This window comes from Ovis aries, chromosome 1 (genome assembly GCF_016772045.2).
Source record: "Ovis aries strain OAR_USU_Benz2616 breed Rambouillet chromosome 1, ARS-UI_Ramb_v3.0, whole genome shotgun sequence".
Taxonomy (NCBI): domain Eukaryota; kingdom Metazoa; phylum Chordata; class Mammalia; order Artiodactyla; family Bovidae; genus Ovis; species Ovis aries.
In genome coordinates, this window is record NC_056054.1 from 75,306,778 (window position 1) to 75,331,823 (window position 25,046).

The 25,046-nt window shown below is 35.4% G+C and overlaps 1 pseudogene; it reads left to right on the forward strand.

Annotated features, from left to right (window-relative positions):
• The first annotated feature begins 13,635 nt into the window (after positions 1 to 13,635).
• On the forward strand, positions 13,636 to 17,834 carry LOC114113101 (zinc finger CCHC domain-containing protein 17-like; annotated as a pseudogene).
• Positions 17,835 to 25,046: the final 7,212 nt, after the last annotated feature.

Here is a 25,046-nt window from a genome sequence, read left to right on the forward strand (position 1 = left end):
GAGCTTTATGCAAGCACTATGAAAGCAGAGAAGGGAGGGCATTTGTATCAGTTTGAAGCCTTGATAAAAATGTAGTGGCGATGATGCTGAGATTCAAGGGTAAATAAAAGGAGAAGGGAATGGCAACCCACTGCAGTATTCTTGCCCAGAGAATTCCATGGACAGAGGAGCCTAGCAGGTTACAGTCCATGGGGTCACAGTGAGTTCGACACAACTGAGTGACTAACACTTTCACTCTTCAGTTTCAAAAGGAAGTGAAGGGAATTCTAGGCAAGAGAGACAGTAGGTACTAAGACATGGGACTGAACAATTAAGTATTAACAGCAAATGAGTATAACCGAGATTCAACTTTGCCTCTGTAACTATTTCCATACATCAAATGACTCAGGGCAGAAAATGTTAAACCACACTGAACATGAAGTTGAAAGTATGAATCAGGGAGAGGAAAAAAGTTCTATATACTCCATTCCTGTTCCTAAAACTGCTATATCAGACTCTTAAATCTTTTCTGAATAATCCAAAAGTTTCAAACATTTGTAGGAGCAAGAGTTAATCTCACATATTAAAGTAAAATTTCAACTGCAAACTAAGTGATATTAGATCACCTAGATCAACATACTTTTCAAGGAGCTTATGCCATTAATTGGGGCTTCCCTGGTGGCTCAGAGGATGACAGAGAATGAGATGGTTGGATGGCATCACTGACTCGATGGACATGAGTTTGACCAAGCTTCAGGAGTTGGAGATGGACAGGGTAGCCTGGCGAGCTGCAGTCCATGGGGTTGCAAAGAGTCAGACACCACTGAGCGGCTGAACTGAACTGGTGGCTCAGACATTAAAGAATCCGCCTGCAATGCAGGAGACCTGGGTTTGATTCCTGAGTCAGGAAAATCCCCTGGAGAAGGGAATGGCAACCAACTCCAGTATTCTTCCATGGAGAATTACATGGACAGAAAAAGCCTGGCAAGCTATAGTCCATGGGGTTGCATAGAGTCGGATATGACTGAGCAACTAACACACACACACACACACACACACACTCTCTCTCTCTCTCTCTCACCCCTCATTAATTATTCTTGCAATAGAGTCATGACTATAATCTGAAGATTTTTCTGGCCTAGAAGTTGTACTCCCAGGATTTCTCAGTTCCCTAAGAAATGAAAATATAAACCTTATTGTTATGAAACAATACTTTCATAACTTTTACTTTGGTGCAGTTCTGCTTGAAATTCTCAAGAAATGCATCTTTCCAAATTTATAATTATATTGTGTAATTTTTATTTTCATATTACCTAAATGCTCTACATATGCTGAATACAGAATGTATGAAAATATTTGAATTATATTAATAGAAAAAGTGATCAAGTGGTTGTAAATAGGCCCAGCTAATTGTTAATCACATATCATACATCTTACACTTGAAGTTAATTACTTCACGTTAATAAAAAAAAAAGGAGCGATTTTATTTGATTATAGGGTAAGTTTAAAGACCTGTTTTTCTAATCCTTGTAATAGAGGTCATGTTTTAAAATATTTGAGAACATAATTTGATTATATATCACTTTACATGCTTGCCAAACTCTAAGCATAAACACAGCATTAATGCTCTATAACTACAGGTAAAATCACATTTAAAAATATATGGGAGAAGACAATGGTACCCCATTATGTAAATTAGGAATATATATGTTTATATATATATGTTCAGAATATACATATACAGTTTGATGTACTTCCACTTGTATATTTTTGTTGCCTGTACTTTTTGTGGCATATCAAAGAAATCATTGCTAAGATCAATGTCATGAAGATTTTGCTGTTTTCTTGTAGGAAGTTTTACAGTTTCAGGTCTTACATTTAAGTCTTTAGGCCCATTTTGAGATGATTTCTTTTTTTTTTGCATGGTGTAAGATAAGGGTCCAATTTCATTCCTGTGAATATAGATATTCAGTTTTCCTAACACCGTTATTGAAGAGACTATCCCATGCCTAGTATGCATATGTAGTACCTTTGTGGAATATCAGTTGACTATAAACACGTGGATTCATTTCTTTCTTTCTTTCCTTTTGGATCTCTAATATGTTTTTTATTTATTTATTTTTAATTGGTATGTAATTATTTTAGGATTTCCCTAGTAGCTCACTGGTAAAAAATCTGCCTGCCAATGCAGGAGACTCAGGTTCGATCCTTGGGTGGAGAAGATCCACTGGAGAAAGAAATGGCAACTCACTCCAGTATTCTTGCCTGGGAAACCCCATGGACAGAGGAGCCTGGTGGGCTACAGTCCATGGGATGGCAAAAGAGTCAGACATGACTTAGTGACTAAACAACAACAATGATTACTTCACAGTGTTGCGTTAGTTTCTGCTGTACAACAATGTGAATCAGCCATATGCATACATATATCCCCCCATCTTCAGCCTCCCTGCTATCCCCTACCCTACCCCACTCCTCTACGTCACTACAGAGTACCCAGTTGAACTCCCTGCGCTATACAGCGGCTTCTCATTAGGTATCTGCTTTACACTGACATGCTGAGCACACATTCATCGATACACTACCATGTGGATTCATTTCTGAGCTCTCTGTTCTGTTCCTTTGGTTGATACACTGGTCTTTATGCCAGTACCATACTGTAGTTTTATAATATACTTTGAAATCAGGAAATGTGATGCCTCCAGCTTTGTTAATCTTTTCAAGATTGTTTTGGCTCTTGTAGACCCTTTGAGATTCCATGTAAATTTTAGAGTTGCTTTTTTCTTTTTTCTATTTCTAAAAAAAAAAAAATTGCCATTGGGATTTTGATTGTGATTGTGTTGAATCTGAATAGTATGGACGTTTTAAAAATATTAAATCTTCTACTCCATTAACACAGAATATTTCCTCGTTTGTTTGTGACTTCATCCCTTAATTTCTTTCATCAATGTTTTGTAGTTTTTAGTGTACTTCTTTAATCTCCTCAGTTAAGTTTATTTCTAGGTATTTTCTACTTTCCCAATTTCCTTTTCAGATAGTTTATTGTTAGTGTATAGAAATGCAACTGAGTTTTATGTTCATTTTGTATCCTACAACTTTAGTAAAGTTGTTCTTAGTTTAACAGGTTTGTGTGTGTGTGTATTTATGGAACAAAAATAACACAAGCAACTATGGAATGGGAGTAAATATTTACAAAATATGTATCTGGTAAGGAGTTAATTTCCAAAATACATAAGAAATTCCTATAACACCATAGCAAAAAAAGTCTAATAATGAAATTTTGTTAAAAGGGGTTAATGACCTGAATAGACATTTTTCCAAAGAAGATACGCAAATGGCCAACAGGTATATTAAAATATACACAGGTAATCATCTGGAAAATGAAGAAGAAAACCATGATGAGATATCACCTAACATCTGTTAGAATGGTTATTATTAAAAAAAACACAATGTTGCTGAAGATTGTGGAGAAAGTGAAACCCTTATTCACTGTTGGTGGGAATGTAAAAAGGTACAGCTGCTATGGAAAACTGTAGGCAGTTCCTCAAAAAGTTAAAAATAGAACTATAACATGATCCAGCGTTCTACTCCTGGGTATTTATCCAGCAGAACTGAAATCAGGCTCTTGTCTCAAACAATTACTAGCACTTTCATGTTCATTACATGTGTAAACAACCTAAATGTCCATTTAAAAATGAATGTTTAAAGTAAATAAAGTGTACATATGCAATGGAATATTATTCAGGCTTTAAAAGGAAGGAAATTCTGCAACATGTCACAACATAAAAAACCCTATACCAAGAGAAATAAGTCAGTTACAGAAGGACAAGTATTACATGATTCTACACATATAAGGTATCTAAAATAGCCAAACCCACAGCAGCCAAGAGTAGGATGGTCATTGCCAGGGAATGGGAACAGGGAGAAAGGAAGAGTTGCTAACCCATGGGTATAAATTTCCAGCAAGTAAAACAAATAAATTACAGCAATCTGCTGGACAACATATATCTATAGTTAACAATACTGTATTGTAAAGTTGTGTTAAGAGGGTAGAACTCATGTCAAGTTTTCTTATCACAATTTTGAAAAAGAATGTATATATATATATATATATATATATATATATACATACATACAAAATTTAAAAATCTGTGGGTTGTTTAAAATATTCAAATGCTTTTTTTGTTTTGAAAAAATAAGCTCCATTACAGAAGTAATTGATCATTTATTTTAAAATCAACATTATAGTGGAATGGGAGGAAGGCTTTTTTTAAACCAGTCATCTGGAATAGTTATTGAACTTGAATTACTGTAACTGTGAAATACATAATTATGAAAATTTGAAAAACCTTCAAAATGTGAATATATACTTCAGAGTTTTTCAAAGTGTGTCTACAAGAGGCAGCAGATGTTGGTTATATGTATTCATATTCTTCGTAAATGGTGTAAACAGCATTATTTACCATGTGTATACCACCTGACAGAGCAGCCAAGCATCGCAACGACATTTATCTGTTAATCATGAAAGGAAATAGGTGTCAAGAATAATTTAGAGTATATTATTTACGTCTCCAACAGGCTACTTTTATAAACCTTACAACCAGAAGTGGAAGGGGAAAAGCTACAAAGAAAAGCAGTCTTCTGATTTTCATAGGTTAGGAAAATTGGACTGTTACATAGAACATGTAAGAATTTCCTCCCCTATGTGATCCTGGGGAGATCCATGTATAATAGAAACTCGAGGGAGGGAGATAAAGGCCCTAAACACATCCATTATGTAACTTTACATGCTGAGGATGAATTGGCTGTGAGGATATGAGACAGCAATCAGGTTTAACACTTGTGCCCTCCTTGTTTTCATGAACGACAATTGCAGATATGCACACAGGCACAAGTAGAGAAGTAGAGTATATTAGACCTATGACACTTCCATGTAAAATATTTAGATACGAAACAAGGGATTACCAGGAGAATTAAAACTTAGAGAACAATTTATGGGAAGGATGAGGGGAAAGACAGGGACAACTTTGGGATGGACATATACACACTGTTATATAATTTAAACAGATAACCAACAAGGACCTACTGTTTAGCACATGGAATTCTGGTCAGTGTTTTGTGGCAGCCTGGATGGGAGGGCAGTTTGGGGGAGAATGGATACACGTATATGCAAGGCTGAGTCCCTTCATTGTTCACCTGAAACTATGACATTGTTAATCTGCTATACCCCAATACAAAATAAAAAGTTTTTAAAAAAAAAAACACAGTGGTTTTCAGTTTTTCAACCTAAGCTAGATTCCATAAATTTAAAAAAGTATACTACTTCATAGCTGTAGCTTATAAATTTATTTTTCATCAGTGTAATAATATCTCAGCATAAAAATAATAATTTTACTACATCCAATCTATGTATGCCTTTCTCATTCATAGCTGAGACTTAGCTCTCCAGGTGAAAAGGGTGATTTAATATTTGAATAAGTGATTTCATCCATTTGAACGTAGAGCAGATAAGAATTAAACACCTACATACTCATGATTGCCAATATTTTGATTAATTTTCAGAATTTCAACTGACACTGATACTTGAAACAGGTTTTTCTGATTTTCAAAATGAGTTATTCATACAGGCTAAGGCATTATCAATACTTCTCCTACAAAGAAAGGCTAAATGTGAAGTGTAAAATATCTTAGAAATGTATTGATCAGTTTATAAACAAAAGTAACATTAATTTTCACTGAACTGATAAAATGATTTACATTAATCAAGAATTCTTAGCCTATTAATTTTTACCAAAGCCTTTAGGGAAAAAACAGCTATATCAAAAGTCATTTGAAGCAACTAAATCTTGATGTTAGCTATCAGAGAACTCCTTTTAAATGTTGTGAGTTTTCTTCATTTCTTAAAATAAGAAGTACCAGAATGTTTCAGGTAGATTATTCTAAGAGAAGCAGCAAAGCATGGTAATAAATTTCAGAAAGGGCTCTTCAGTCGGATTGCTTTTTTTAAAGCCCGTTTCTGACATTGCTAATGTTTTCTCTTGGACAAATGGCTTAACCTCTCTGTGCCCGTTTTCTATCCATAAGATGGAAAAATAATGCCTATCTCACAGGGTGGCTATGAGAACTAAATAAAAGAATTCATTTCAACTAAGCACTGTGCCTGACACATAGAAAATGCCCCATACCTTTTCAGTATTATAGCAATGCTGTTAAAATTGAGGTAGTCTCGGTTTAAAAATAAATTGGTCGGTAAATTTTAAGACTCTGGAGTTTGACATTTTCACTTACAATTTGTTTGTGGAGTGTTGGTTTTAAGAAATGTAGACAATGTTAAGGACAGAAAATGTTTCGGACTTCCCTGCAAACTTAAATATGGAATTTCAGTTGTTTGCCTTGCACTTGAACAACCACTTATACATGTTTCTAAGATACTATTTCTAAAATTATGTCTAGAAGTCTCTTCTGTTTCCTGTAGCTTGTATTCTACACCAGTGTAGAGGAGACAGGAGACAGATATAGCACTGCATGCTATAATATTCTGCAAAAGTCAGCATGGATTTAAACAGTTGCATTGATTCAATTATCATCGGAGTTATCTCTATCTATGTATCATTTATATTACTATATATTCCAAGCAGGGGCTTCCCAGTTAGCACTAGTGGTAAAGAGTCCACTTCCCAACACAGGAGATGCAAAAGATGTGGGTTCCATCCCTGGGTCAGGAAGATCCCCTGGAGTAGGTAATGAAAATCCACTCCAGTATTCTTGCCTGCAAAGTTCCATGGACAGAGGAGCCTGGCAGGCTATTCTTAGCATGGCAAAAAGTCAGATGCAACTAAGCACCACCACCACCACCACCACCAAGCAGCTTCATAATAAAATGTTGAGTAGCTAACATAGCTAAGGAAAAATCAAAACCTGCCCTAATATTTTTTCTTTACGTATACATTTACTTTGTACTTCTGTTGTTTTGGCTGAGCTTTCCAATATTTGTACTGGGTGCACAATTAGTAAACTTGGCATTGACATGTTTCTGAGGTCTAAACCATGCAAGAATATAATACCTTGCTTTGTCTGAAATTGGCTAGGACTTTTTGTGATAATAGCAAATAAATCACCTGCTATATTTTGCACACACATACACACATACTCACAAAAGCTCTCTATAGACTTCTATGAGATTAAAATTTTTCTCAATGATAGAAGCAGGTGTATGTGACCTAATATTTAAATAAGTTCTAAATGTTATGTTTTTAAAAAAATTTTTAGTTTTCTCTCTTCTACTGAAATTTTAAAAAGCAACTGTGACCTCAGTATAAAATTGTAGGATTTACACCATAAAGAAATACTAGATAATACCTGGAGTGTGTTTGCATTTTTATTAACTTTGACCTGAAAAAAGAATAAATGCAGTTGAAATCAATTCAATGTATTTCAACATATTCTATAGACTATTTTTATTTGATTACCTCATTCACTTTATGAGGTTATGGGACATTGTTATAGTTATAATATCCCAAAGTAAATTATTTTAGATAACAGAGAACTTAGTAAAATTTAAGCGCAACTTCCTATCAGTTAACACAGTAGCTTTTAGTATCCTAATTTATCTTCTTTCATTTTCTTTAAAGAAATAGGTGTTCCTCGGATGTCTGCATCTCTCTTTCCATGTCCATATGGATTTGGAAAAGTGGTGAAATTATTCACTATTTGCTGTGTACCAACTTGTACTGTTTAGTTGGAACACCATTTGGTATGGTTCTCTTCCCATTTTCCTCATTTTGGTTACTTCCTCAGTCTGGAATACAGTAGCTCAATCATTCAGCAGGTCTTCAAATGGCTGCTGGATCAATTGTGTAAAGTACACATCAACAGTATTTGATAAGTTATTTAAAGTTTAGCCAAGATGTTTGTAAGTTAATTATTTGATTATAAACTATAAGTTTTATCTGGAGAAATATCATAATTTTAGATTTTAGGAATGCAATCTTATGAATTATTTTAAAGAAAGAAACAGGAAAACACATATCTTTGTGAGAAACAGATGGCTACTCTTACTGTTGGTTATCCAAAATCGTTTCTATTTTTACCCTTCTATACTGGCTAAGATGACATTTTAGTGGAAACAGCATCCTTACATACATCCCATCTTTATTCCTTGAAGGACAATGATTAAAATAAGAAACATATGAGACGAAGTTTCTGTACAACAATGAGACAGACCCACAGAACTACAAGGATCAATCAACAGAAATGGAATCAGATCATAATGACACCATTATGTTGTGATATGAAGCAAGAGTGTAAATATGTGTGGAAATTATATGTATATTTTATGTGAATACAAATGTGCCTAAGGGAGATCCTGGTTTGTCAACCCCCTTTTCTGTCTCCCTACCAAAACATTCAAAATCTTTGAGGCATTTCGAAACATCAAAAAATTATAGTTTCTGAATTTATTCTTCAACATTTTCCATTTCTCCATCGTTTTGTAAACAGGATTGAGATAAAAAGATTGTTTTTACCTCTCTCTAACCAACTTCTATTTTATGCTTAGCTGATTTTTTTTTAATAAACCTTAGATTTTTTCCCCAAATTTATTTTGTAACAGTTTCTTTAAAAATTCATTTATTTTTAAATGTTACTTTTGGCTTTACTAGGAAGGCAATGGCACCCCACTCCAGTACTCTTCCCTGGAAAATCCCATGGATGGAAGAGCCTGGTAGGCTGCAATCCATGGGGTTGCTAAGAGTCAGACACGACTGAGCAACTTCACTTTCACTTTTCACTTTCATGCATTGGAGAAGGACATGGCAACCCACTCCGGTATTCTTGCCTGGAGAATCCCAGGGACGGGGGAGCCTGGTGGGCTGCCGTCTATGGGGTTGCACAGAGTTGGACATGACTGAAGCGACTTAGCAGCAGCAGCAGCAGGTCTCATTTATGGCTCCTGGGATCTTCATTGCAGCACACAGGATTCTCACTAGTTGTAGTAGCTGTGGTGCTTGGACTCTCTAGTTTTGGTGTGGCATGTGAGATCTTTGGCATTGTCTTTCTTTGGGACCTGAATGAAAATAGACCTTTTCAGTCATGTGGCTACTGCTGAGTTTTTCAAATTTGCTGGCATACTGAGTGCAGCACTTTCACAGCATCATCTTTTAGGATTTGAAATCGCACAATTGGAATTCCATCACTTCCACAAACTTTATTTGTAGTGATGCTTCCGTAAGGCCCACTTGACTTCACATTCCAGGATGTCTGGCTCTAGGTGAGTGATCACACCATTATGGTTATCTGGGTCATGAAGATCTTTTTTGTAGAGTTCTTCCGTATATTGTTGCCACCTCTTCCTAAATATATTTTGCTTCTGTTAGGTCCATATTATTTCTTTCCTTTATTGTGCCCATATTTGCATGCAATGTTCTCTTGGTAACTTTAAGTTTCTTGAAGAGATCTCTAGTCTTTCCCATTCTATTGTTTTCCTCTATTTCTTTGCACTGATACCTGAGGAAGGCTTTCTTATCTCTCCTTGCTATTCTTTGGAACTCTGCATTCAAATAAGTATATCTTTCCTGTTCTTCTTTGCCTTTAGCTACTCACATGCTAGCAAAGTAATGCTCAAAATTCTCCAAGCCAGGCTTCAACAGTACATGAACTATGAACTTCCAGATGTTGAAGCTGGATTTAGAAAAGGTAGAGGAACCAAAGATCAAATTGCCAACATCCACTGGATCAATGAAAAAGCAAGAGAGTTCTGGAAAAAATATCTACTTCTGCTTTATCACCTCAGATATGCAGATGACAGAAAGTGAAGAAGAACTACAGAGCCTCTCGATGAAAGTGAAAGAGGAGAGTGAAAATGTTGTCTTAAAACTCAACATTCAGAAAACTAAGATCATAGCATCCGGTCCCTTCACTTCATGGCAAATAGATGGGGAAACAGTGGAAACAGTGAGAGATTTTATCTCTTTGGGCTCTAAAATCACTGCAGATGGTGACTGTAGCCATGAAATTAAAAGATGGTTGCTCCTTGAAAGAAAAGCTATGACCAACCTAGACTGCATATTAAAAAGCAGAGACATTATTTTGCCAACAAAGGTCCATCTAGTCAAGGCTATGGTTTTTCCAGTGGTCACATATGGATGTGAGAGTTGGACTGTAAAGAAGGCTGAGCACCAAAGAATTGATGCTTTTGAACTGTGCTGTTGGAGAAGACTCTTGAGAGTCCCTTGGACTGCAAGGAGATCCAACCAGTCCATTCTGAAGGAGATCAGTCCTGAATATTCATTGGAAGGACTGATGCTGAAGCTGAAACTCCAATACTTTGGCCACCTGATGTGAAGAACTGACTCATTGGAAAAGACCCTGATGCTGGGAAAGATTGATGGCAGAAGGAGAAGGGGTTGGCAGAGGATGAGATGGTTGGATGGCATCACCGACTCGATGGACATGAGTTTGAGTGAACTCCGGGAGTTGGTGATGGACAGGGAAGCCTGGCATGCTGCAGACCATGGGGTTGCAGAGTCGGACACAACTGAGCAACTGAACTGATGTGGGATTTTAGTTCTCTGACCAGGGATCAAACCCACGTCCCCTGCATTGGAAGGCAATTTCTTAACCACTAGACCATCCAGGGAAGTCCCTTAGCTGATTTTAATTTCATCTTGGTTACATTTGTCATTCTCTCGCCTCATTCATTCATTTATCCTTTCCTTTTACATTTACTGAATACCTACCGAAGATTCAGGAAAGATAACAGATGATTTAGAGAAAATCACTCAGGGAGTTCTTAGTGAGGAGGGAAAAAATGGTATGTGAACCAGTAATTACAATAAAGAATGATGAGTACCAGAAGGTGAAATGTGAAACCACAGAAATCCCCTTAATTGTTATTATAGTTGGATTCCAGATTAACATATCTTCATGTTTTCCTGAATCACTATCTGTGCATAAGTATTTGCTTTATTTTATCTTTCACACAATATTTACTGGAGCATGTTCAATGACATCATTTGTTGTATGAATGGAAGTAATTGCAGTGGGCTTAAAACCTTAACAAGCAAACTGCAATTGAAATTGAAACATACTTTCCAAAGTTTCTGCCTCATGTCTGTAATACATGTGTAAAATATTTCTGAATTAATCATTCCCTCTTTCTTTTCCATGTTCATTTTTTTTTTCCATGTTCATGCACCCAGTGTCTACTCATTCTTCTGGTAAAGTTTTATATTATAATGGGACAAGAATTTAACTTCGACTTTCAAGCTTTTGCCTCTAGTTAAGATTTTCACGTCATATTTTATGAGCTTTTCTGAGAAATTCTTGGTATCTTTGACTTTCACAAAAGGCTTGCTCTAGAATTTACCTTCTTCAAACCTGGATACTGTTCTTTAATATCAGAAAAGATGTGTTAGTCCCTATTAAGTTTTAATTTTAAAATTGATTGAATAATAAAATTTAACTGATATCTATGTTTTACAATTAATTTAAGTGAGAATTATCAGAAATAATCTGAAGATTGAATGATGCTTACTTCAACTACTAGGCTAAAGATTTACATACCAGTTTTAATTTATTTTAAATAAATGGCATTATCATTTGATAGAGAAATATAAAATTAGTGAACTAATTCAATTTTTAATTTAATTACTGTCACTTTGTACTAGTCAATCAGGAACATTTGGACCTACACAAATTTCAGAATGATCACGAAAAAGGGAAGTCTTTATATTTTGTACACAAAACCAGTTTAATTGATTTTTCTGCTACTTTGTATCAAATTATCTTGGCATTGAGTAGATATGTTATTATCATCATGAATGTATGTGTAAAATTGATTAAAATTCATTTTCATAAAAACATCTATACCTACTTTATTGAATGTATTTAATTAATTTTTTGGTGGTGCCATGTATTTCAAAATAAAGTAAAACACTCTCTGGCAGCTATGTATGTGTATAATATGACAGGATAGTGTAGTAAACCAATCTTTGAGATAGTTCATGTATTTTTTCTGAAACAACGAGTACACATGAAAATATTTTTAGATGTTTTTCACAAAAACCTTTTGCTTTTTCTGTCTTCCCCAAATATGGCATGTATTTGGGACTCAAATATATTCATTGTAAATAAGAAGTAACAAATAAGAACAGCTACTCCTCTAGGGCCAGAAAATCATCAGAATAAGTTTTGTGTTTTGTAAAAGCACATTAATCTATCTTATTGTCATTGTTTAGTCGCTAACTTGTATCTGACTCTTCTGTGATCCCATGAGCTGTAGCTCACCAGGATCCTCTGTCCATGGAATTTTCCAGGCAAGAAAACTGGAGTGTACTGCAATTTCCTACTCCAGGGATCCTCTTAACTCAGGAATCGAACCTGTGTCCCTTGAACTTCCTGGATTGGTGGGTGGATTCTTTTAACGTCACATCACCTGGAAAGACCCAAATCTTTCATATAGATTATTGTTAGCAGAAAGTTCAAGCAGAGATCATTGCTCTGGGATATGTTTCTTAAAGCTATAACATCTAATAAGTAATAATATTTTAGGTATTCAGTACTTCATCCACCCACTTAAAGCTGTTTTTTAGGAGTAATTTCATTTTTCTAAATTACTACAACTTTTAAAAAACATCTCCCTTTAGCAAAACTTTCTGCAGAGAGCTGGAATTTTCCTGAGAATCATAGTAATTAATGAAAGTGAAGGACAAAGCAGAAAATGTATCCCTAAAATATTTTGATAGGTCTTAGTGTCTTTGCACTTGATCCTGCCTTGGCTTAGAACACTCTTCATCAAGCATTGGTTTCATTCCTGGCTTTCATGATCTCAGAAATTCACCTTATCTCAGTTGACTTCCTACAGTTAATCTCTGTCTCCTCAAGGTTTTAATTTCCTCAGTGTAAGTTTTCACAATTTGTAATTACTTTTCTCTCTATTGGTTTATGGGCACAATAAAGGACAGAAATGGTATGGACCTAACAGAATCAGAAGATATTAAGAAGAGGTGGCAAGAATACATAGAACTGTACAAAAAAAGACCTTCATGACCCAGATAATCACGATGGGGTGATCACTCACCTAGAACCAGACATCCTGGAATGCGAAGTCAAATGGGTCTTAGGAAGCATCACTAGGAACAAAGCTAGTGGAGGTGATGGAATTCCAGTGGAGCTATTTCAAATCCTAAAAGATGATGCTGTGAAAGTGCTGCACTCAATATCCCAGCAAATTTGGAAAGCTCGGCAGTGGCTACAGGACAGGAAAAGGTCAGTTTTCATTCCAATCCCAAAGAAAGGCAATGCCAAAGAATAACCAAACTACCTCACAATTGCACTCATCTCACACGCTAGTAAAGTAATGCTTAAATTCTCCAAGCCAGGCTTCAGCAATATGTGAACCATGAAATTCCAGATGTTCAAGCTGGTTTTAGAAAAGGCAGAGGAACCAAAGACCAAATTGCCAACATCCGGTGGATCATTGAAAAAGCAAGAGAGTTTCATAAAAACATGTATTTCTGCTTTATTGACTATGCTGAAGCCTTTGACTGTGTGGATCATGATAAACTGAGGAAAATTCTTCAAAAGATGGGAATACCAGACCACCTGACCTGCTTCTTGAGAAACCTGTATGCAGGTCAGGAAGCAACAGTTAGGACTGGACATGGAACAACAGACTGGTTCCAAATAGGAAAGGAGTACATCAAGGCTGTATATTGTCACCCTGCTTATTTAACTTCTATGCAGAGTACATCATGAGAAACGCTGGGCTGGAGGAAGCACAAGCTGGAATCAAGATTGCAGGGAGAAATATCAATATCCTCAGATATGCAGATGACACCACCCTCATTGCAGAAAGTGAAGAACTAAAGAGCCTCTTGATGAAAGTGAAAGAGGAGAGTGAAAAAGTTGGCTTAAAACTCAACATTCAGAAAACTAAGATCATGGCATTTGGTCCCATCACTTCATGGCAAATAGATGGGGATACAGTGGAAACAGTGTCAGACTATTTTTGGGGGCTCCAAGATCACTGCAGATGGTGATTGCATCCATGAAATTAAAAGACGCTTCTTCCTTGGAAGGAAAGTTATGACCAACCTAGACAGCATATTAAAAAGCAGAGACATTACTTTGTCAGCAAAGGTCCATCTAGTCAAGGCTATGGCTTTTCCAGTAGTCATGTATGGGTGTGAGAGTTGGACTGTAAAGAAAGCTGAGCACCAAAGAATTAATGCTTTTGAACTATGGTGTTGGAGAAGACTCTTGAGAGTCCCTTTGACTGGAAGGAGATCCAACCAGTCCGTCCTACAGGAGATTGGAAAGACTGATGCTGAAGCTGAAACTCCAATACTTTGGCCACCTGATGCGAAGAGCTGACTCATTGGAAAAGACTCTGATTCTGGGAAAGATTCAGGGCAAGAGGAGAAGGGGATGACAGAGGATGAGATGGCTGGATGTCATCACTTACTCAATGGACATGAGTTTGGGTAAACTCCAGGAATTGCTGATGGACAGGGAGGCCTGGCACACTGCAGTTCATGGTGTTGCAAAGAGTCAGACACGACTGAGAGACAGAACTGAACTATTGGTTTAACTGTTTATTGGTCTCTCTTATTGTACTGGGAGATTTGGGTAAGCATCAGCTCTATGTTTTTAGCAAAAAACCTCCTACCACCAGTGCCTGGCACATAGTAGGAGTTCAAATAAATACATGTTAAATAAATAAATGAGTGATACCAACTTAACCACACTTTTTGTTTGGTCAAAATGTCTACTAACTCAAAATAGCCTAAAGTGACAAATTTTTGTGTGTGTGAAAATCATACATTCCAAGAAGTTGTTCTAGTTGCTTACAACTTCTTGTAACAATTATTTTTTACAAACAATTATTTGTTCTAAATTCTTGTAGCAAATTATTGGAACAATTATTTATTGTTATTTGTAATACAAAATTGTGGCATTCTGTCTATATTTACACAATACCAATATGAGGGCACAGAGTAATAACTGCTGAAAGAAATGATAATTCTTTTCACTTTGCCATCATTTACATTTTTATCAACTTCAGAAAAGCATAAAATGGTGAGAAAAATCTGTAAATAGTTTACATACAAAAGAATATTTCAAGGAAGGAAAATATGTCAGCTAACTATACCATATTTTGTTCTTTCAAAATATTACAAAATTGACATGGGACATAATGATGTTTGATGTTCTTAGAAAAATACAATATGTTTAGGTAATTGTATGTGTGATATGGATGCATCATTATGAGAAACACATAAGGAACTGTTAACATTTCAAGAGCACAGATTTTCAAAGTGGTATGTATATGTGTCTAAAATTGCTGATGTGCTATAGTTAATTTTTATTCACTTATCTTTGAAAAACAATTTCTGTAGCTTATCATGAATCCCTAGAGGTGCTATGATTAAGTCAATATATGTACTTAAATAGTATGTAAATGTATTTAAGTATAGTGTTCTTGATATAGCCTAAGGTGTTTCACATGAATATATCCAACATTTTGCTTTTGGAGGGAGATAAATGTATTTTTATGCTTCATCACACATACTGTAAATATTCTTTATGCTTGTGTTAAATTCCCACCTTGCTTCATATCATCCATTCAATTTTTTATATATGCTGCATAGTAAGTGCATGAAGCTAAATTCAAACTTTGTAAGAGTCTAACCCATGATAAGTCGATTCCATGTCTTCCTCTGTGCTTCACTGATCTGGTCAGAACATGGACTTTTTATATGAAAAAAACTGTTCTGTGATTGAAGCCATGAGGTCAGATGAGAAACTGGAATTACCAGAGAAATATTGTTCAATGGCATTACTATTGTGAATGATTTTTTTTCCAATTTTCTTTCTCAAAACAAACAAACAAAAAATAATAAAATTTCTCTGAGATTACTTAAAATCACAGAAGGCTAAAGCTAGTTCTATCACTTAAATCTACAAATGAAGGAAATGAGAAAGTGCTGGTTTAAGGTCACCTTTCAGCTAGTGGCTGAAGCAGGAACAGAGCTCAGTTCTACTAATTTCCAAATTGATGCTCTTCTCAGGCATCATTTATCTTCACTGGTTGTTTTAAGAAAACATGGAAATGGTAGTGAAGCATCAATATAAAATAGCCTTAGGCTCTTGAACTTATTAGCTCTGTGGCTTTGGGTATGTGACAATACCTATGAAACTCAACTTTCCTGTTTATAAAGTGTCAATAATAATACCTGCCACGTTTTCAGAAGTAAATGAAATGAGATAATAGGTACTTTATATGATGCTTGCCATGTGGTAGTCATTCAAATAAATTGTACTATTATGATTATTTGCAATTAGCATTATTTTAAAAGTGAAGCATTACTATGAGCATGAGTAATCTTAAAGCATTCAGTATGAGACAATCACTGGGTGGGCAGAGCTCTCCTGATATTGGAAGAATCCAGCATTGCTTTGGCAGACCGTGGCTGCACCCAGTTTAGAAGTAATTAGTCCTACTCAACCAAGGTAATCGGGAAATTGGCTCTCAGACCATATTTGCAATTTTATGTGGAGAGAAATGATTCAATATTCAGTAATGGTTAGGTACTTTCGATGTTCAACCTTGAGGTCCTTGTGTAAATAGGATTGTTGTTGAAATGGAATGGAAGTTTTGACAGCAGGAACAGCCCCTTAATCAGATTTACACAGAAAAGGAGGGGATGTTCCATCATGGGAATGCCAATGAGAAGATGTGCTGAATGTGAAAATCAGTTATTTTTAATGTTAATGTAAATATTGAGAGTAATAACCAAACATCAGTTGTCTTTCTAGTCTCTCTGTTTCATAAAGAGAAGAGAATCCCATGTTCATTTGTCATGATATGTTTGAAACAGTATTTTCACTTCAAATAAAGGCATAGAAATAGCTTATAAACTAAATAAGTTTCAGAAAAGTACTCAGTGATTGAGTAAAGAATGGAACAATCAGGATAAACTATGTGAGGAAGCAGTTTTTTATAATAATAATAGAGATGATCATAGAAATATTGGCAGGTTTGATTGGGTTTTGGTGTTTTGTGCAATGCTGCGAGGTGAAACCAGAGGCTGACACTCAAACACTTCAATTAGCTTTAGCAGGGGAGAAATGGAGGAACCACAGAACATTAAGGATGAATTCAGGAAGACCCAAGACCGTGGAGAACTTGCCAGCTCTTTACACTACTTTCCAAGGAGAGGCTGCTATGCTCACAGACTATGGAGCCTTTATCAAAATCCCAGGCTGTTGGAAGCAAGGTCTAGTCCATCAAACTAGACTTACCCTGTCACGTGGATAAGCCCTCTGAGATAGGAGATGTTGGAGCCAAAGTGTGGGTGAAGCTTATTGGCCAAAAGATGGAAAATGATAGGATTAAAGTATCCCTCTCCCTGAAGGTTGTCAACCAAGGCACTGGGAAGGACCTTGATCCCAACAAGGTTATCAATGAGAAAGAAGAGAGGCAGAGGCTGTCCTTCCAGGATTACACTGGACAGATCACCCTTGAGTCTGTCCTGAACACTACCTGCAAGAAGTGTGGCTGTAAAGGCCACTTTGCAAGGGATTGTTTCATGCAACCACGTGGGACCCAGTACTCTCTGATACCCAATGAGGAAGAGGAGAAGGAAGAGGCAAAATCAGCAGAGTTTGAAAAGCCTGACCCCACAAGAAATTCTTTTAGAAAAGGAAAGAAGTAAAAGAAACATAGAGACAGGAAGTCATCTGATCCTGACGGCTCAGACTCTGAGAGTGATGCAGGAGAGAGGGCAAGGCACATGTCAAAGGACAGCAAGGCAGCAAAGAAGAAGAAAAAGAAGCACAAGAAGCACAAGGAGTGAGAGTGGAGAGTAGAAAGAGTGGTGGAGAGAAGGAGCCAGGAGCCTGTGCTTTGAAGCCCTGGCTCCTAGAAAGGCTCAGTATTAAGAATAAGGCCTCCCGCACTCGCACTCTTCTCTCCCATGGGAGATGGCATCCCTCATGCCACAGGCAAGTTTGGGAGTCAGGTATTAGAAGCATATGCCTGAATTGAGTTGTTTCCTTATCACTCTTGGTTCCTTTGCAAGTGACTCTGCAGCTCATCCATTCATTCACCCAGCTTCATTCAGCAGGAGGTCCTATTACCCTCTCCAGCTGCCACTGCCAGATTCCCATACAGGAGTCCAGGCTAGAGCCGCAGGAACTGCTGTGGGGGTGAATCCGGCTGTAGCTGAACATAGCGATTGGTCCCTCCCTGTTGGCCTACCCTCCCTGGTCTGATTGGCGGATGGTCTCTGCTACATCCAGCACAGGGGCAGAGGGAGACTGGCAGTATGAGGCAGAACGTGGTAAGAAGTGGTGCTCACTTCTTCCATTCCCCCAAGACGATTCTGCTATGTTAGGAGTAACAGCCAGTGGTCACAGCCAGAAAACCAGTGTTTGCAATGTCTTAGCTAGAGAATCCCAGGGATGGGGGAGCCTGGTGGGCTGCCGTCTATGGGGTCGCAGAGAGTCGGACATGACTGAAGCGACTTAGCAGCAGCAGCTTGTTTGTGACATTCTGTCAGACCACTGAACCAGACAGCTCAAGCCGAAATCATTGCTTTACTTTGTAGTTATTTCACTGTGAGTCAATTGGTTCCATTTCAGGTTTCTGATTAAATTCCTGATACTAAAAAATATACATATGTAGGCAGGTTTGACCCCACAGACTGTAGCATGCCAGGCTTCCCTGTCCACAGAATTCTCCAGGCAAAAATACTGGAGTGGGTAGCCATTTCCCTTCTCCAGGGGATATTCCCAACCCAGATATCAGACATAAGTCTCCAGCACTGCAGGCAGACTCTTTACCATCTGAGCCACCAGGGATCAGAGCCCAGGTTAAACCACATATGTGTTGATTAGACTTGATCCATGACTTTGGAGTTGTTACTATCGGCAGGACTTTTCTTGGAGAAAACAGTATTAAAATGGGAAGTTGTAATTTCTCTAAAGCTCATTTTCTCCTCTTTAAAATGAGTGATTATACAAAATGACCATTTAAGTCTCTTTCAGCTCTAAACAGTGAAAACTATTCTATCATTAATTCAAAGATAGAGTCTTTCATCCTGTACATGTACCCAGAACCCATCAGGACCGAGGCTTGAGGGGACATGTTCCACCCTGTGAGGTTCCTCTTATCAATCAAATCAATGTCCAAGATTATCAGAGGATTTAGGACTGAGCCCAGAGATACTGCTTCCATAATCACAACCTAGTTTGTTCCTGACCCTTCAAGACAACATAAACCTAGTTTTCACTTCAGCAGGAAATCCCAGTTTCAAGGCCAGAAGCAGAACTGCACAGTTCTCCAGAACTGGGGAGTAAGTTGCAGCGTACTAACTAACCCATTCCCTCAGTGGCTGTGATATAAGCGAAATCACAAAATCAGCTCCCTGCTTTTCCTCACATATTTTGACACTTATAGCTTGTTACATCTTGTCTGGAACATCTTGTCCATGTTGTTTGGCGCATGGCTGAAAGTATTCAGTGGTCTTCAAGCCTCAGGATTCCGATTCTACAAAATTTTAAGAGAGACATCCATTCCAAACTTCCTTTGTTTAACGTACTCTAGAAATCGAAGTGCCTTTAAGTATAAATGACAGGATAATAGAACTCTAAGTCTTCTTTGCAGTGAATATTATACTTTCACTTTGCACCACAGAGCTCAAAATGCCTCACTTTATGCTGATGGTGGGTCTTTTATTACAGTTTTTTGTTCTCCTTCAGTTAAAGCATGCGACAAAGTGGTCACTTGCAGAAAGAGATGAAGGGGATAAGAGAGCATGAAATTCACAGAAATTAAGACCACATTAAACACGAAGTAGATGTACTTCCATCTACCTCTATTTGTAGTTTAAATTTGCTATACCAAGAAATTCACAATGACAAATCACTTTTCTGGTTAAAATTAGATATCTTAGGGGAAAATAAAATAATACAGTAAAGACAAATTGGAAACACAGTAATCTTCAAAAATTAATGTAAATCAAATATATAGATATGTATGTATAACATTTAATTACTCATAGTTATTAAAAATATACTACTAAAGGAACCTAAAATGTTAGAATTTAACATGTTTTTTCAAAATAATTAATTTCTGTAGCCATATGGATCTACTACAGGAAGGAAATAATGTATATTGCAAAATGAAAATAAAGGAAATGCCTGTCCTGAATGTAAAACACCAAACCCATATAAATATCCATCCTACTAAAAAGTGGAGAGAAATTGCATGAAGCTAATTCTTTTAAAACAAGTTTTTGTAAATGTATTTTTACCGTAAGTGTCCTTTCTGCTGATAAACAACATGTAAAGTTAAAGAGAGGAAGATGAAAACAGTAATCACCATTCTCCAAATATCATTTTGGGAAATCATTTCAGAATCTTTTAAGTCAAATTTGATTTTTATCTCTTGATTGAAAATAAGTAGTGTCTTCCTCAACACAATAGCCTAGTTTTTTCAAATAAATGAATATGACTAACAAGTGAGGATTATTAAAATATTATTTTACATTTTTAAATGTATCTACATAAATTTAACTAATGGATACGATATATCTGTGAGTTATATAGGACTCCTTTCTAAAGACTAAGAAACCAAGATTAATTAGGATAAAAATTAATAAATCAGAACATAATTTTATATTTGATATAAAGATTTTTAAGAAAAATAAAGCACAATTTTAAGAGGATATAAATGATAACTTTATATATTACAATTGTTCCTACAGTAGACTAAGATACTGAATCATATTAAAGACTGGACATTTGGTAAGTGGTAAGAGATGTAAAAGCAATTTTATCATTCGATGGTCTTTTATAATGGCCTAGCTTTGATTAGCAACAATTCTTATTAATTTAGTCACCAAAATATTTTGGCTTATATTTATAGATTTTTAAGAAGCATTATATATAGTGAGAGAAAGGAATTTAAACTATTTGAATACTTTGCTTTATCATCATCCAGAAGTACTTTGCAATTAGTTTTCCTGCTTTATTAGCATTCTGTGGCAATCTTTGCACTAAAATGTCAGCCTTGTAGTTTCATGAATCATTACAAAAACATCATCGAGTATGATTTATAATCCACAACAATTCATTTTGATCCAAGAAAATAGACCATGTTGCAGTAAGTCATTCTCGGACTCTATCTTCAAGTATTTGAGGGAAACGCTAAAATTGTGATCTGGTTGGCTTCTTGTGAGTGATCCAGTCATGGCATTAAAATCAATATATATCAAAAAGAAAGAACAGAAAGCATGGGTAATTGAAATAACTCAATTTAACACACATATTATACCTAATAGTTCCTATTTTAATATGTTACTTTTAATACCTGGACTTAATACATGTCCAAAGTGTACTTTCATTTTTATTTCCTTAGTATCTTTTCCTGTATGGCTAAAAACATCACATTATCTTCTTTAAAGGAAAATCTTTGTTACATAAACATTTGAGTATTTTAGGAGAAAAAACATTATTCATGTCAGAAAGACTGTGAACTCTTATTCTAGAAACCAGTGTCTAAAAATTAAAATTAGTTTTAAGACAGTCTTAATAATTACTTTATCAGTGTGCAGTCACCACATAATTTTAATTGCAATAGTTTCCTGTTATAAATAAAAATCCTAGTAACAGTTCTTAATGGAATTCATCGTTCACTTTTGAATGGTAACATATTAAATATTTAGGTTTTTATAAATGTAAAATTGTATTTACTACAAACTTTAAAACATACGTTATCTGGCTCCTTCGTCCATGGGATTTTCCAGGCAAGAGTACTGGAGTGGGGTGCCACTGCCTTCTCCATATTTAAAAATTAGAGTTCAAAAACTAAACATATTTTCAGGTAGATAATTGTTTAAATTTTTCTCCAGAGACCTACTTTTGTAAGCATATTGAAAACCTTTCTAAGTAGCATCAGAGAGCAGTTTGCAATGAAATGGTCAAGAGATATGACTAAGTCAGTTTTACAGAAGGATTCAAGCATTTTAGAATAGAGATGTTAAACCGCCAGTTTCCAGCTATCAATGTATTAATTTATACCAAGAATAAATCCACAGTGGTAAGATTACCAGCGGCGTAGGCCCACAATAAATCATATGAGATGTAGGCTAAAAAATAAATCTGTATACTCATTTGAGAAAGATTGTTATGGGCTTTATAATTTTAACAAAATTTTCAAACTGATTTTTCCTTTAAAATATTTAGATTTGCTACCTAAAAAATGAATGAGTGAAACATCAACAATGTAAAAATTGAACACCTATGAATATACCCCATAACTTAAGAACTAGAGCCAACAATAAGCTGAGACATTTAATAAAAATACAAGAGAAAAATAAACTGTTTTTGACATTTCTGTATTGTCAGTATCATTTCTGCCTACATGTAGGCTACTTGGTACTTATTCTGCATCCTTTTTACAGTAAAACTTCTTTGAGGACTAAAGTACTAACCTTTAAATTAGTGCCTATTTAATTTAATAACTAAATCCATCAAACTTCAGACTCACTAAAATGATTTCATTTTCCTTTCTAGTTAGTCTGAAGTGCTTTATCTTAAAATGTTAACTGTCAAAATAATGGATTTTTTTCCTCCATAAGAATAACTTGGATTTCTAACATATCTCGTCAATCATTCTATTTAAACTGGGTGTGCATAAATTGTTCCACCACTAAGATTCTCTTAACTCCAGTGTGTAAGTCTGGACAGGGTTGCTCATCTCTACCGTGAAAAAGAAACAAGATCATGTTCTGAAATGATTTTATAGTCTTTTGCTTATAGTCAGAATGTACTTTTAGAGACAGAAAGTTCTATTATTTTATCAAGTAATGGAACAACTGTAGAAATTATTTTGAGAAAATAGGATACTATAGAACACATTACTGCATTAAAATTATAAAGTAAAATACAATGTTATACATATTCTCGACTAGGTGATTTTTTTTTGATATTAACTATCACCTTCTCTCTTTATATATATTAGTAATAGTTGTATTTCTACTAAGAAATATTATCATCAGTTCTTCATCATATATTCTGGTATCCTATAATGTATATGATTAAGTTTATACTTTGTCATTAGCCAGTACACTGTCTTATTAATAGAAGGAAGATGTTAAACTGAGACAAATTCAAGTTTTATTACCAGCCAGTTAATATTAACCCAAAGGTGGTTTGAAATTATTTTTTGTGTTAAATGCAAAAGCCGACTTTTATGTATCAGAGAACTATTCCAGGTCTTACAATCCAGAGTGATACAGTTTAATCGTTGTCCTTTTAATTTGAATTTAAAGTATAAACAGAAAAAACTCCTTGCACTTTAGAGCAGAATTATTTTAGCCTTTAAATTTCTAGTATTTCCATGAAAGCTTGATTAAAAAGCTGTGGTCTGACAAGCTAAAAACATATTGTAGTTTTATGAAAGTCTCCAATTGGCATAATGAGAACTGATACAATCTAATTGCTTAATCAGTAACATTCTTTTTACTATTATATAATAATCTATATTCTAAGTAAATTTGTAAACAAATGCAGTTATAATAAATATACTTAGGAAATTTATTTTATACTATTTTATTACTTACTGGAACGTTTTGTGAATGCTCAAAGAATTTGATCAGGCAGTTCACTTACATGAAAATTCTTTGTGTCATTGGTGAATGAGAAAATGTTAGCAATGATCCATGGGACAATAACACACACAAACAGCATTTAAAGGTCTTATTTGGTGCTTTATGTCTTTTACAAAATGAAGCTGATTCTCCTTGCTTCGGGACTGGGACACAATTTAATACCAGCAGAAAATTTAGGCAGCTACTGGAATTACTACAATGCTAATAACATATCAAAAGAAAGGTTTAAATTTTGGGGAAACTCGATTCAATATGTATTATCATAATTATAAATCTATTAGCAATAAGAGTACTATTAAGAGAATTATATAGTACTAATACGAGTACTATGTATGCTCTATATAAATGGATCTCCAAATAAAGTGGAATATTTGGAAACCTAAAATATTTCCCAAATGTTACAGAATTTTCCAGTGGGGTGAAGTCTGCATTTTGAATTTAAATATCTGCTACAATCAGTAATTAATATTAAATCATTACTATAAATCTAAAACACAGCCTAAATTATTTGAGTCAGTGTTGCATAGAACCTGACTTCAATTGTGAATTATTTTTAAGGGATAGGAAGCAGTAGTTCTCAAGCTCTAGCAGGCATCAGAATCATGCTTGTTGAAACAGAGACTAGCACGCCCTCACCTCCAGATTTTTGGATTCAGTGGGCCTGTGATGCCATCTGGGAATCTGTGCTTCTAACAAGTTCCCAAGTGATGCTGAGATTACCTACCAAGAGACCACATTTTGAGAACCACTGATCTGAACGCAGCAGAGCACTTTTAGCACCTTCTTTGAGAAAGCCTATCATCACAGTCTCAAAAGACATTTATTGACTGTGAAGCTTAAGATTATTAATGGATTTGGGAATTGCTTGTATTCAATATTATTCTAATAGTTACTAAAATAAATTTTCTGATAATCATAGATACACTAACAATTTTTCCTAGGACAATATAGTTATGTAGTTATAAATGGTATTATCATAACTTAGAAATGGTAATAGAGTAACTATTGCTTTGAGGTTAAAAAATGTGTACTTAATTTTTTTCTTATCAGGTGCTTCCTTGGTCTCTTTGGTTCTAAAAAGTAGTCTATAAGCTAAGGGAATAAAATCCTTTTAGAAAGGATGATGATTATTATTATATTAGTATCTGTGATGGGTAAGTGTCTTCTGGTGAATAGATACAATGGTAACGACTTAGTGCAACATTCACCTTTGCACAATGTAATATTCATTATGTCAACCACAATCTTTTAACTTCTTGAAAAGTAAGATATTACTTTACTTTCTTTTGAATCCCCACAGGGACCTTAAGACCCTGAACTGTGAGATGTTCCATAAGAAATGATTGATTTAAGGACAACGTAACTTCAGCATTTAGAAGAATGCCAGGTAAT